Raw genomic sequence first — 14,444 nt, 5'->3', positions numbered from 1 at the left:
CTTAACGAGTAACTCCTTTACAAACGTTTTTTCAAAGTTGCCTGTCTTTCACTCTAAACTGTGAACTATTTAGCGACAAGAGCTCTATCCCCTTCGTTTTGAGTAATCCCAGCAGCCAGCACAAAGAGAGTATAAAGCAGGTCCACGGAAGGTGCTGGATGCACTCGGGCAGGAATCAGAAGGCTGGTGCTCTCTCCCAACCACACCAGTCCTCAGCTCTGCTGCTGTAGGAAGGTCACATCACCTCCCTAGACCTGAGTGTTCCCATCTGTAAAATGAAGAACTGCACTAGGTCTAAGTTTCCTTTCAGCTCTAAAAGCCAATATCGCTCTTCAGAAAAAAGAACTAAAGAGTTGCCTCTGACCAGGAGAATCGAAGCACCTTGTAGTTTTCAGAGCAACATTTAGAGCCCCTTTATTTCTTGTTTAAAATCCCTTGCTCCCCCAGAATAAGAGCTCCTACTCGGCCTGGGCCTAGCCTGTCTTGTTTACATGTGCTCCCCCAACGATGTACCTGATTTGTGGAAGATATCTGATGTTTAATGAGTGAATGCACTACAGGTGAAAACTTGTGAGCAGTAAGTGAAACGAGGAAATATTTTTATGTAGCACTCTAAATCAGCTGTTTCCTAAATCCTATGAATGGATGGCTAATTTTATTAGCTGGATGTTCATTTTAGATATATCTATTTACTTTAGTTACAAAAACTGTGCTTTAAAGACTCGTTCACAGGACTTAAAAATGCTTTAGTTCTTGCTGTTTCAATATCTTTCACCTACATCTAAGCAGCTTTTGTTCCAGAAGACCCATGGAGCATAAAAAGTCATCATAACATCAACAGTAAACACTCAAAACTTTTTTCTGAAATACATATACCTTGTCTATGCTACAACTAGATCATAAAAGCAGCAGCTGAAAAGTCATCAGACACAGCTTAAAACTCAGAGGAAGAGGTACTGAACCCCGCCCCCAGCCCGCCATCCTTTTTCCTAATGCCTTTAAGTATAAAGCTATTACAATGTTGAAATAAACCATTTACTTTGAGGTTTATTTCCGTAGATTATGCACAGAACCACACACTCAAATTTAACGCAGTCTCAATTAACCAGGGTTCTTGAGACAATTATTTATGAATTGATAAAGCTATACATCTTTACGCCCTGAGGTTTTCCTTGTAAAAGCCTGAAAAATGAAATAAGTTTCTAAAATTGAATGACTACCTTTTTACTTTGTTTTAATAACTTATGGTTACATTATAAAAACAAAAATTAGGGCCAGAAGTATACTCTATGCAAAATACATACTACATGCCTTCTTACCCTGGCTTGTGCATTTTGTCTTAATGCAGACGTCTGGGCCTCCCCCTGGAGATGGATGATGCTTCACTGGGGTGGGCTCTGGCCTCTGAATATTTTTTAAAATGCTACATGTAACTGAGACAGCAACGAAGTTGAGAACCACTGCACTAAACTACAACACTTAATGCTAGACTGCTTTAAGCAACTACTTCCGGCAAGTAATTAACTGTGTCTTTTTCTAAACTTAAGTACTATCAACTGGAGTAGTGACTCCTCACACTGATTTGTATGCATTCCAGGGAATACCACAAGTCTTAAAACAAAATTCAGTACAAATTTAATTTTAAAAAGAAATTCCTTAATTTAAAAGAAGAGAAAGGGAATACCCACTAAAACTGAGTTTCTGAAACATGTCCTCCTCGTCCATTACAAAGTCAGAAAAGCAAGAGGTTCGAGCCCTGGCCTGTCTTTCTGCTTACATATTAGGTAAAGGCACAGTGACTCAACCGAAAAGCTGTGAGCGTTGCATGCAGTCAGCACCCAGAGAGTGTCCTACTTGAAGAACTGTCCCCGAAGGGCACGCTCCCATCATAAAAACAGTTTAAGTTAAAACATGTAAAACATAAAAGCGTAAGAAAAAAAATTATCCAATTCCTCATCTCAAAGGGAACAGAAGACTAGAGGAAGGGACGTCAGCAGTGACCTCAGAAGAGCTGCGGGGTGGAGACCTGCTCCAGGTTCCTGAAGGGGAGAGGAAGGACCTTAAGTGCGAAAGTAAAACAACTTGACAGGTTTTAGAAAAACCACCCTAAATGGTGACAAAGATTTGCCCTCTGAAGGAGAATTTGATAGGGGTTATTATCTCCAATCTATGCATGAGAAAATAAAGTTGTGAGGGGTTAAGTGATCTGCCCCAGGTTACAGTGCTACCAAGAAGCAGAGTTAAGACCTGAATGAACATTTTGTGAGACTCAAAACCAAGCTCTTATTACAGCAAAGGTAACTGCACAGCTCTGTAACAACGAAGCAGTGTGGGCCTTGCCCAAAGATCTTTCAAAAAACGTCCGCACACGGACCAGGAGTCAAGCTGTTAAGTCATAAATACCAAAAGTTGACATTTCCTGATATAAAACTTTTGATATCTTGAATCAGCCTCTTTCTTCACAGTCACGCCTGTAATTTTCTTTACATCGGCAACAAAATTTGCTGTTAACTGCAGAAGCTCACCCTCCCTCCAGTTTTGCTAACACTGCCACTGCTTTCCAGCATCCTTTTCTACCCCATGACTTTTAATACTTTAACAACTGATCAAGGACGGCTTTCAGACCACATGGCATGCGGTTTTCTGACTCACTACCAATAATCTCAAAATGGGGAAAAGAAATGATTGTCAAAAAGAATAAACCATCATAAATTAAATTAATTTACGTATTACATGTAAATTAATTAACTAATGTAGCTGCTTCCAAAGGTGTCTAGGAAACAAATCCTCCTTGCTGGGATAGTCTATTACATTCTTACTTTTTAGTATCTGACTATCAAATGGTTCATTTTCAAGGGAGGCACACCCACTACTCTTTTTTTAGGTTAGAAACAGGCAGCACAAAACTTCTATTTAAGAAATACAAAATGAAAACCAAATATCTCCACTGTACACTAAGGCAGTGCTGGGAGGTGAACATGCGGAGACTGAGCAAAAAGCAGAGGAAGAGGAAAGAAACGGGAGCTGTGGTGCTACGGAGTTAAAAGACTGGGCATATACCCTGAGAATACCATAATTCAAAAAGAGTCATGTACCACAATGTTCATTGCAGCTCTATTTACAATAGCCAGGACATGGAAGCAACCTAAGTGTCCATCGACAGATGAATGGATAAAGAAGATGTGGCACACATATACAATGGAATAGTACTCAGCCATAAAAAGAAACGAAACTGAGTTATTTGTAGTGAGGTGTATGGACCTAGAGTCTGTCATATAAGTGAAGTAAGTCAGAAAGAGAAAAACAAATACTGTACGCTAACACATATATATGGAATCTAAAAAAAAAAAAAGGTCATGAAGAACCTAGGGGTAAGACGGGAGTAAAGACGCAGACCTACTAGAGAATGGACTTGAGGACATAGGGAGGGGGAAGGGTAAGCTGTTACAAAGTGAGAGACAGGCATGGACATATATATACTACCAAACGTAAGGTAGATAGCTAGTGGGAAGCAGCCACATAGCACAGGGAGATCAGCGCGGTGCTTTGTGACCACCTAGAGGGGTGGGATAGGGAGGGTGGGAGGGAGGGAGACGCAAGAGAGAAGAGATGTGGGAACATATGTATATGTATAACTGATTCACTTTGTTATAAAGCAGAAACTAACACACCATTGTAAAGCAATTATACTCCAATAAAGACGTTAAAAAAAAAAAAAAAAAGACACCTTAACACTTCACAGCCGGGAAAAACAGCCCCTTCCCCCGTCTGGAAAGTCTTCCAAACAGACTGTCTGCATCTATGCCACGCCGTGGGCAGCCGTCAGAAAGCCAAATGCTGTCTTTAGAAGTGTTCCTTTTTCAGGACAACCATTCACTTCTTCCTTCCTTCATTCAGTAAACACTTGGGCAGCTACCATTTCCCAAGCACTCCGCGGCTAGGGGGCTGGCACGGAGCGTTCAGTACTGAGGAGCCGCCACGGCCAGTTATGAAGAGCCCAGGGAACAGGGTTCTTCCATCTTGTGAAATTAACCATCAGCGCTGGTGCCCTCTGCACCAGGCACCAAACTAGCTGCTCGGCCCAGAAGCCAATCAAGCTGCACTAAGCGGCCCCCATCCAGAGGTGTCAGAACTGGCCAAAAAAAAAGTCAGCTTCTCTGAGTGCCTGTGGTCCTGCTCCTCCAGGCAGGTGACAAAGAACAAGGCGCACGTGCAGAGAGCAGCAGAGGTGAGAAGCCGAAAGAATCCCTGCTTCTGCTGTTTGTGACCCAGAACAGCTCAGGCCTTGAGTTATCTGATAGAGTCACACACTTGCATGTCCTTACAATAATCTCCTCTTTTTATTTAAACCAGGTGAAACTGGACTTTGTTACCTGCAACATAAAGAATCTTAACCAATAACAAAAGTGGAATCAGACCGGACTCCCTGACTCCCCCCCCCCAGAGTAGAGCGGCTGAGAACACGGCCCCTGAGCCAGACTGCCTGCGCGCCTCTCCTGGCCCCTCCGCGCACTAGCTACACAGAGCCTGGGCCCTGACTTCAACATCTGTGAAATGGGCCCAACAGTACCCACCACTAGGAATGGTTTAAATTTTTTAAATGAGTTTCTACACTCAAAGCAAACAAAGCTTGCCCCATAGTAACTGCTGACAGGAGTTACTGCTTTTGTTGTTCCATTAGCACAACTCCACGGAGGAGCTAATGCTCCAACTGAGACCCCTCACCTGGCTCCCTCCGCACGTTCCCTACAGCATGGGGGGGGGGCAGGGCCACCCTCACGCAGGGGCTGGGGCAGGTTCCGCAACTGCTGAGTGGGGAAGAGCAGTACAGGAGACAGAAAAGCAGTACTGGGTGACCCACAGCCCCAGGCACCACCCAGCCAGACCCCACCACGGCCCTCCCTTCTGTTCCGCTCATCTTCTAAACCTAAAGGCTTCTGCATGCTTTCAGATTCAGCACATGATTTCAGCTTGCCAAAACAATCACCCCGACCGGTATCAACTTTACGATTCTTCATTATTTGTGATTTGTACTTTCGCATGTAATGGGGATCGGGCAGTCAGGCTACCAACATCTGTGAGACTTAAATCTATTTATAATAGGTAACAACTGAGATACTAAACCCATCCGTGGTCCTGTCAGGGGGATATTAGAAGACTCGATGTAAAGAGTTTGGAATAAATTTGAACACCATCCCGAAGGGCTCACTGAACTAGGACTAAGCATGGCCCAAGCGCAGCCCAGAGATCACGCGCCTGCCTTTAAGAAATAGAGGGTTCTGGGCTTCCCTGGTGGCGCAGTGGTTGAGAGTCCGCCTGCCGATGCAGGGGACACGGGTTCGTGCCCCGGTCCGGGAAGATCCCACATGCCGCGGAGCGGCTGGGCCCGTGAGCCGTGGCCGCTGGGCCTGCGCGTCTGGAGCCTGTGCTCTGCAACGGGAGAGGCCACGGCAGTGAGGGGCCCGCGTACTGCAAAAAACAAACAAAACAAAAAAACGGGCAGAAGACCTGAACAGATATCTTTCCAAAGACATACTTATGGCCAACAGGTACATGAAAAGATGCTCAACATCACTAATCATCCGAGAAATGCAAATCAAAACCACAATGAGGTATCGCCTCACACGGGTCAGAATGGCCATCACCAGAAAGTCCACAAATAACAAATGCTGGAGAGGGTGTGGAGGAAAGGGAACCCTCCTGCACTGTTGGTGGGAATGTAAATGGGTGCAGCCACTATGGAGAACAGTATGGAGGTTCCTTAAAAAACTAAAAATAGAACTACCCTGTGATCCAGCATTTCCACTCCTGGGTATTCATCCAAAGAAAACAAAAACACCAATTCAAAAATACACATGCACCCCAGTGTTCGCTGCAGCAGTATTTACAATAGCCAAGATACGGAAGCAGCCGAAGTGTCCATCAACAGATGAAAAAATAAAGAAGATGTGGTATATATATATACACACACACACACGTGGAATATGACTCAGCCATAAAAAAGAATGAAATTCTGCCATTTGCAACAACATGGATGGACCAGAGGGTATTACGCTAAATGAAGTAAGTCAGACAGGGAAAGACAAATATTCTACGTTACCACTTATATGTGGAATCTAAAAAATACAACAAACGAATTAACAAAACAGGAACAGACTCACAGACACAGAGAACAAACTAGTGGTTACCAGAGGGGAGGGGGGATGGGGGAGAGCAAGTTAGGGTGTGGGGTTAAGAGATACAAACTACTATGTATAAAACAGATAAGCAACAGGATATATTGGACAGCACAGGGAACATAGCATTATTTTGTAATAACTTTAAATGAAGTATAATTTATAAAAATACTGAATTATTATGTTGTATACCTGAAACTAATACAATATCGTCAATCAACTATACTTCAATTTTTTTTTTTTTTTTTTTTTTGCAGTATGCGGGCCTCTCACTGTTGTGGCCTCTCCCACTGCAGAGCACAGGCTCCGGACGCGCAGGCTCAGCGGCCATGGCTCACGGGCCCAGCCGCTCTGCGGCATGTGGGATCTTCCCGGACCGGGGCACGAACCCGTGTCCCCTGCATCGGCAGGCGGACTCTCAACCACTGCGCCACCAGGGAAGCCCTATACTTCAATTTTCAAAAAAAGAAAGAAATCAAGGGTTCCACCTTGTGCACTGTTGGTGGGATTGAAAACATTTGGTGAGGATGGTGGTTCCTCCAAAAACTAAAAACAGAACTATCATATGATCTGGGAATTCCACTTCTGGGTATTATCCAAAGAAAATGAAAACACTAATTTGAAAAGATATCTACACCTCCACATCCACTGCAGCATTATTCACAACAGCCAAGATACAGAGACAACCCAAGTGCCCACTGACAGATGAATGAATAAAGATGTGGGATGTGTGTACACACACACACACACACACACACACACACACACACACACAGTGGAATATTACTCTGCCATAAAAAAGAATGAAATCTTCCATTTGCAATCATGTGAATGGACCCTGAGGGCAGTATGCTGAGTGAAATAAGTCAGACAGAGAAAGACAAATACCATATGATCTCACTTTTATGTGGAATCAAAAAACCCCAAAACCAAGCTCATAGCTGCAAAGAACAGATCGGTGATTGGGGGATGGGGGAGATGGGTGAAGGTGGTCAGAAAGCACAAACTTTCAATAATAAATAAGTCATAGGGATGCAATACACAGCATGGCGACTACAGTTAACACTACTGCATGCTGAAAGCTGCTAATAGAGTATATCTCAGAAGTTCTCATTACAAGAAAAAAATTCCGTAAGTATGTACAGTGACAAATGTGAACTGGGCTTATTGTGGTGATCATTTCAAAACATATACAAATATCCAATCATCACACTGTATGCCTGAAGCTAATATAACGTTTTGTTTTTTGTGGTTTTTGTTGGCCGTGTGGCACGCAGGATCTTAGTTCCCCGACCAGGGATCGAACCTGTGCCCCTTGCATTGGGAGCTTGGAGTCCTAACCACTGGATCACCAGGGAAGTCCCATGAAGCTAATATAATGTTGTATGTCAGTTATACCTCAGAAAGACATACGGGAGGGGGAGGAGAGAGAGAAAGAAAGAAAGGAAGGAAGGAAGGAAGGAAGGAAGGAAGGAAGGAAGGAAGGAAGGAGGGAGGGAGGAAGAAAGGCAAAGGGGAAAAAACAAAGAGTTCTGAAGGGCCAGGAAGTAGTTTAAAAAAAAAAATCATACATACATGATTTTTTCCAAAGATATTTTCTTGGCAAAAATGTGTTTTAAATTATTCTAGAGCCAAAATTCCAGGTGTGCAGCCATCGAGGTAGTAAAAAGGAGAGGGGAGACGGGAAGCGTGTAGCATGTCCACAATCTTACAGCGCTGGGGCTTCTCTAGGAATTCTGAAATAATGGCAAACTCTGGGGCTCCTCTTCCCAGGAACCCAGGTCCAGCAGAGCCAATCAATCCACGGTTTCTCCTTTGCTTTTTTCTGCTTCTCTTTCAGATGTATCTTATTTGTACAAAATAGCAAATGTGGGGATGTAAATGTAGCCTGTGGGGAAAAACAAGCGAGACCCCATTTCTGACCTCGAGAGAAATAGGTCACCTCTCTTTAGACCCCTTTCCCTTCTCGGTTCAGAGCCTCCCAAGGACCACCTTTCCCTTCGACTCCCTCGGTCTGTAAACCCTTCAGTTCATACTGCCTTCCCCTGGTTCACCCTGAGAGGAGAAGAGAAGAAGGAGCAGCTGCCTCTCAGGCCACCCCCCTCCCTCTCCAAGGTCCCTCAGAACCGCTGCAGGGCTTTTACCTCCCAGCCCCCAGCTAACTGCTCCTCTCCCTTCCCCTCCACTCAGCACTGAAAGCAAGGCCGGTATAGGCGGGCTAGTCCCTCTCCTGCAGGTGTGCTGCAACAGGGGCTCAACTGGCAATCACTGCAGATCACCGGACAGAAGGTTTAGATGAAAGGGAACTATGGTTAGAAAAAAATCAAACAGTTATATCTTAGGTCACTAACGAACCTTAATATATACAGTGTCTTGTTCACTACCTGTTTCATGTCGTTTTATGTTGAGAGCATCTATCGGCACACAATCTAATTCAGTGCTATACACACAGAGAGAGGCACATAAATAAATGCTCAGCTTATCATTTTAGTCAAATAAAACTTTTCAGGGGCCCGCGCACCGCGATGAAGAGTGGCCCCCCGCTTGCCACAACTAGAGAAAGCCCTCGCACAGAAGTGAAGACCCAACACAGCAAAAATAAATAAATTAATAAACTCCTACCCCCAACATCTTTAAAAAACTTTTCAAATCTTTTTTTCTGATGGTGGCCGTTACTCTAATATTTTACTGCAAAAGTAACTTTACATCTATCTGTAATGCAGCAACTTCAATGCCTTTACCAGCAGGTGCATCACCTAACACTGGTAAATATCCAAGCATGATTCCATCTTCTCATTTTGATCTAAATTTTAAATCACTAGGTATAGTGCATATTTTCTTTAATTTTCTTAAAAATTACACCTATATTTAAAATCTTAAGGACAAACATTACATTTACACGAAGTAGCAGAAATAACTTTGTTTTGTTTCTACCAATGAAAGATTAAAACTGACTGGTTTCATCACGTCAACTTGACTACATGATTTCTTAGTGACTGATGTTAACATCTGAAGAAACATTTATACAACTACTGCTGGTCAAATAATTTGTTTCAGTAATCAAACTTTTTAGGCATCTCCTGGTGTTAGGCTCAAGAAATAAAACAGTTGCATTTTAAAGAAAACACAAATAATGGCGAGTGTGATAAATGCTGTAAAGAGGTAAGTATAAAGTGCCAATGGGGGACAGATGAGAGAGCTGTGTGGGGTGAAGCCCCTTCGTCTGTGCTTTGAAAAATAGTAAGGACAGAAATTGGGAGAAAGAACGCTCCAGGGAGTAGGCGGAATGTAGTTAAGTTACGGGCGGGGTGAGGGTGCAGAAGTAACAAGATGAGGATCAAGTGGACTGGAATCAGGCTGTAAAGGATTTCTACATCACATAAAGATCTGGGGTACTTAACTCTAAGGGCAGTTGGAGTCCTTCGATTTTTAAAAGAGGAATGTCATGATGATGAAACCTACATTGGAGAACATACAGAGGGGTAAGTGGCCAGCCTGATGCAACAATGTCAGTGGCTAAGTTGTGAAATAAGCTGTGTTTTAATCTAAACACAGTTCTGTGGAGTAAAAACTGAACAGGCGATATCGTGACGTAAGGTTCAATTCAGGGCTACTGTATGAGCAGGACGGTTAGCCATGCAGGCTTTGAAAGGCTGGGGCCTAAACACAGCTCCCCCAGTTAAGTGACCTTGGGCAAGCTGGGTAACCACTTTAAGCCTCTCCTTCCTCATCTGTACAAGGGGAGTAACAATAATAATGACATAAGTGTTAGCTGCTATAATCACTATTTAAGTTTTATTCTATTTTTGAAGTCTGCACAGCATAGAATGTTCTATGTATTACATATCTATGTATCACATATTCTATGTATTACATCTAGATGTAATAGGTATGATAGATCTATTACATCCAGATGAAACAGGACTGCTATATAAAGAAATGTCAGTGAATCTGTTCATAAGGCCGAAAAAACCCAAACAAACAGAAAAAACAAAAACCAAGGATATTTACAAAGAGTATCTCTGTAAGCTCTCTTTTTATGAGTTGGAAATTTTGTCTGAATACAGGCCAAGCACAGTGGTAGATCACTCCTCTACTTAAAACTTTCAATGGCCTTCTACCGAAATCAGTAAGATCGGACCCCTGCCTACCTCATCTTCTACTACTCTTCACCCTCACTCATAACGTCCAGTCTTCTATTTGTTGTCTTTGGGCCTAAAAATGCCATTCTCATGGCTGGGTCCTTGTCATCACCCAAGTGGCATCACCAAGGCTCCCACCTGCCCTGTCACTCACTAATGCCATTTCTCTGTTTTAATTTCTTAGTATTGTTACCTGAAATTACTTTTTGGTACATTTTTCCTTCCAGTTTCTTTGATATATAATTGGCATACAGCACTGTATAAGTTTAAGGTGTACAGTATAATGATCTGACTTACACACATCATGAAATACTATCACACAAGTTGAGTGAACATCCACCATCTCATACAGACATAAAATCAAGGAAACAGAAAAAAGTGTTTTTCTTGTGATGAGAACTGTTTTGTACATTTTTAAAACTGTCCCTCCCTCCATATGAATGTAACCTCCACGAGAGCTTTTCCACTGCTCTATCTTGCGTACCTGGCACGACAGGAAACGCCCACTACATGTTAGGATGAGCGACTGAATGTGGTTGAGGAGCAGCTGATCACAGCTGTGTCTTCAGTCAGAGGGCCACGCATGGAACACACCAGGGCAGACACAGACCAAGGCGCCAGCAGTGTTGTCAATGAGCTGTATTGCTCAGCCTGGGTCACAGGGAGACAGGCAGGCAGGGAACACAGGTGGGGCAGGCAGGAGACGCCTTGCCCACCCCAGCTGAGTCACTGATAACCAAGCCAGGCCTCATGTACTTGCAAAACTAGTAATAAGACTGAACTGGAACAAACAAAAATCTGTTATTATTACAGACAATTCTCATGATGCAAATCATGTGCTTTCAGTATGTTACATTATTTTAAAAACTCATTCAAGAAACACAATTACTAATCTACTGGGCCTGGTAAATACCTGTTGGGGAATGAATCATACTTTCAAAGCTTAGGTCAACAGCAATTCACATATATAATCTGGATACACACAATCGTATCTCTTCCTCAAAAAGTCAAGTGTCACAAACTACCTGTTTTCTGGCTCGACTGAGTATGTTCAGAATAGACCAAGAAAACTTCACCCAACTGGCTAACTGTTCTGTTCTGAAGGGACCAGGAGAGGAGGCAGCACAGCGGGCTATGAGGGGCCAGAGATGCCAGAGTGAGCCGACAAAGACTGCAACCAGAAAGGGAATCGCAAATTAAGCCTGCGGCAATGTCATTAGTATCGGAGACTTGAGTTAGCCCTTTCAACAACAAGACAGCATTTCTTCTCCTGCACTTCCAGGTCAAATGACAAGGAGTAAATGTTACCATCAGCAAACCTTACACTTCTCTAGGGGCTTGTGGGATCTCAGAGAAGCTTCAGAACTGGAGGGCCTCACTACCAGGCTGGGAAGTTTAATAAACCTTTGGAAAGCAATGAGAGTTGGACTGTAACAAACCTCTAAATGTAGAAAGGTATCAAGAATGGCCCTGGAAAAAGACAAACACACCACCAGTCATCTGTGGATGAAAATTCACTCATCTCATAGTTAACAGGACACAGAAACAGAGAGAGGGAGCATCCAATCCTCCAAGCTACAAAATTTCCATCATAACAATTAATTTGGGCTCCAAGACCGTAATAGCTTTTTAGGGTTTTTTTCATAGTCATGTGTTTTAACTTGCAGGTACTACAGGTACAGAATTTCCTCCCAATAGACCTAAATGCAAACAGTTACAGTAAAATACAGTAGAAGAAATCCTTACATCTACACGGAATCCAGCAGTGTGGCCGGACAGAATGGAAACCAATTTCAATTTTTGGTTCTAACAAGAATTGCGTCCTTAATATGTGGTTTATTTTAGGACTGGTCCATATCACTCGGCAATGTCTACTATGTAATAAATACATTTTGGATGTGGAAACATCTCAGCATTCTGAGCCACAAAGAAGCAGCACTTTCTGGGGGGGCTGCCAATCTGAAGAATATGCATTGAGGACTTTCCTAAAGTTATTCAGAAAAAGGACCAAAGCCAAAGCAGTATCATATACTATTAAGTAACAGAAAGCATTGCTATCTTTACTCCCAGTCTCTGCTCACACATTACTATAAATACTTAACACACATTTACTGAACTATTTACTTAGGTTAGAGGAAAGTTATCTTTCATGTTTATATAAAAAATCCTCCTGGGTGCTTGTTGTAAAACAAATGTTTTCTTTCAGAGTCTTTGATGTACACCAATTTCAACGATCTCCTTTTCTTTAGGATAAATGTGTTCTAGCAAAGTCTAAGAAATAAAATTCTACAAAGCCAATTCCAATAAATTTCCTTAAAAAACTGAGATGTATTCCCATAAAGGAGGAAGGGTTATGAGTGGTGGTAGGAGAAATTTAAGTTATTTGGGGAGCAAAGCGCCATGTAGCCAAACACTTGCAGCTCCACAAGGTACCATTTGCTTTTCTCTGGCAGTACCTAATGCTTTTGTGATTCCAACGAATACTCTGAACTAGCAGAATGTCTCCCAATCCTGAAAATTTCTAAATTCTACGGTCAACACTCCCAGACCTCTGCTCTCACTTCTCCAGACAGCCTGAGTCACCGACTCACCCAAAGGACACCATTACTGGCTACCCGCATCTCACCAGGTGGACCCAGCAACAGGACTGAAGTCTGAAGCTTCACGTCATACAAATAAAAAACGGATTCCTCTGCATCGTCAATTTTAACTCATAAATTTGTCAAAGTTATTTGAATAGGAGAGATCATGAAAAATTTCTCCTCCAAATACTTATCTGCTATAAGGGCATACGAGAAAATAACCTCTAATTGTCTGAAGATGTGAAATAAATACATAACCCAAAGGACCCACCTTTGAACACAGCTAATGTCAATGAAGTGTAACGTATTTGTGACGCTAAAATGTAGTGCTTCGACTGACAACTTCTGTGATGTGACTACAAAGACAGCAAGCAGGTCACTCAGGGTGCTTGTGCAGCACTTCCCCCAACCTCACCCCCAAACCTGAAAGGGAATCTGGCGTCGGACTGCTCTACACAGCTGCTATTTAACCGCACTGCGCTGATGGGAAGAACTAAGATAAACATTTGCACTGTGGGACATTCTCTCATATGAAACTATTAACCACATTCAGCAATCACTCTAGGTGTCCTGACGTCCCCTGGCTGACTGTGTGTAACTTACAGTTACGTGCCTTGAGAACCAATCTCTGAAAACGGGATGTCAATTATCAAGTAACACAGGACCCAGAGTGCCTGGGATAATCTGAAACAAATTAATAAAACGTGACGGGTAGATGACTGGAAAGATGATGCTTACATGATGCTTTAAGAGTTCTAGGTACATTCAATGTACCTGGAATTATCCAATTTTAGTTAATGTACCAAAACATTAACATAACAGTCAATCTGAAAAGGATGAAAAAATACTATGATGAATAACTTATGCAGTGTTAAAAGTAAATACGTAGGGCTTCCCTGGTGGCGCAGTGGTTAAGAATCCGCGTGCCAATGCAGGGGACACAGGTTCGAACCCTGGTCCGGGAAGATCCCACATGCCGCAGAGCAACTAAGCCCGTGCACCACAACTACTGAGCCTGCGCTCTAGAGCCTGTGAGCCACAACTGCTGAGCCCACGTGCCACAATTACTGAAGCCCATGTGCCTAGAGCCCAGCTCCACAACAAGAGAAGCCACCGGAATGAGAAGCCCACGCACCACCAGGAAGAGTAGCCCCCACTCACCGCAGCTAGAGAAAGTCCACGCACAGCAACAAAGACCCAATGCAGCCAAAAATAAATACATAATTAATTTTTTAAAAAAGTAAACACGTATAATCCCCTCATTCTAGTGCATTCACAAGTGTGAAGAGCACAAAATATTGATGCAAATCAAAGCATGTAAAAACACTTAAGGATGGCAGCAGCAATGCACTGATTTTCCAATTTATCCACTGCCTAGTATTTTCAAATTAGGTCCAGCAAAAGGGATTCATCAAGATATAATATATGAATCCTGCACTATTTACATATGGTATCCATACCACAATGTTAGCAGTAAAGATCACAAAAGCCTTGAATCCAGTAAAGCAGAACTTTTTCTGGTGGGGGGAGAGAAAAGGAACCCC

General features: G+C 42.8%; 1 protein-coding gene across 3 annotated transcripts in view; it reads right to left on the bottom strand.

Moving 5' to 3' along the window:
- Positions 1-14,444, bottom strand: part of UBE2E1 (ubiquitin conjugating enzyme E2 E1) — a 75,950-nt gene that overhangs the window by 45,854 nt on the left and 15,652 nt on the right. The gene's annotated exons all lie outside the window — the stretch shown is intronic.

This window comes from Delphinapterus leucas, chromosome 4 (assembly GCF_059928025.1).
Source record: "Delphinapterus leucas isolate spDelLeu-1000000601 "Yukka" chromosome 4, BTC_Dleu_Yukka2, whole genome shotgun sequence".
Classification (NCBI taxonomy): Eukaryota; Metazoa; Chordata; class Mammalia; order Artiodactyla; family Monodontidae; genus Delphinapterus; species Delphinapterus leucas.
This window is presented reverse-complemented; position numbering and strand designations above follow the sequence as displayed.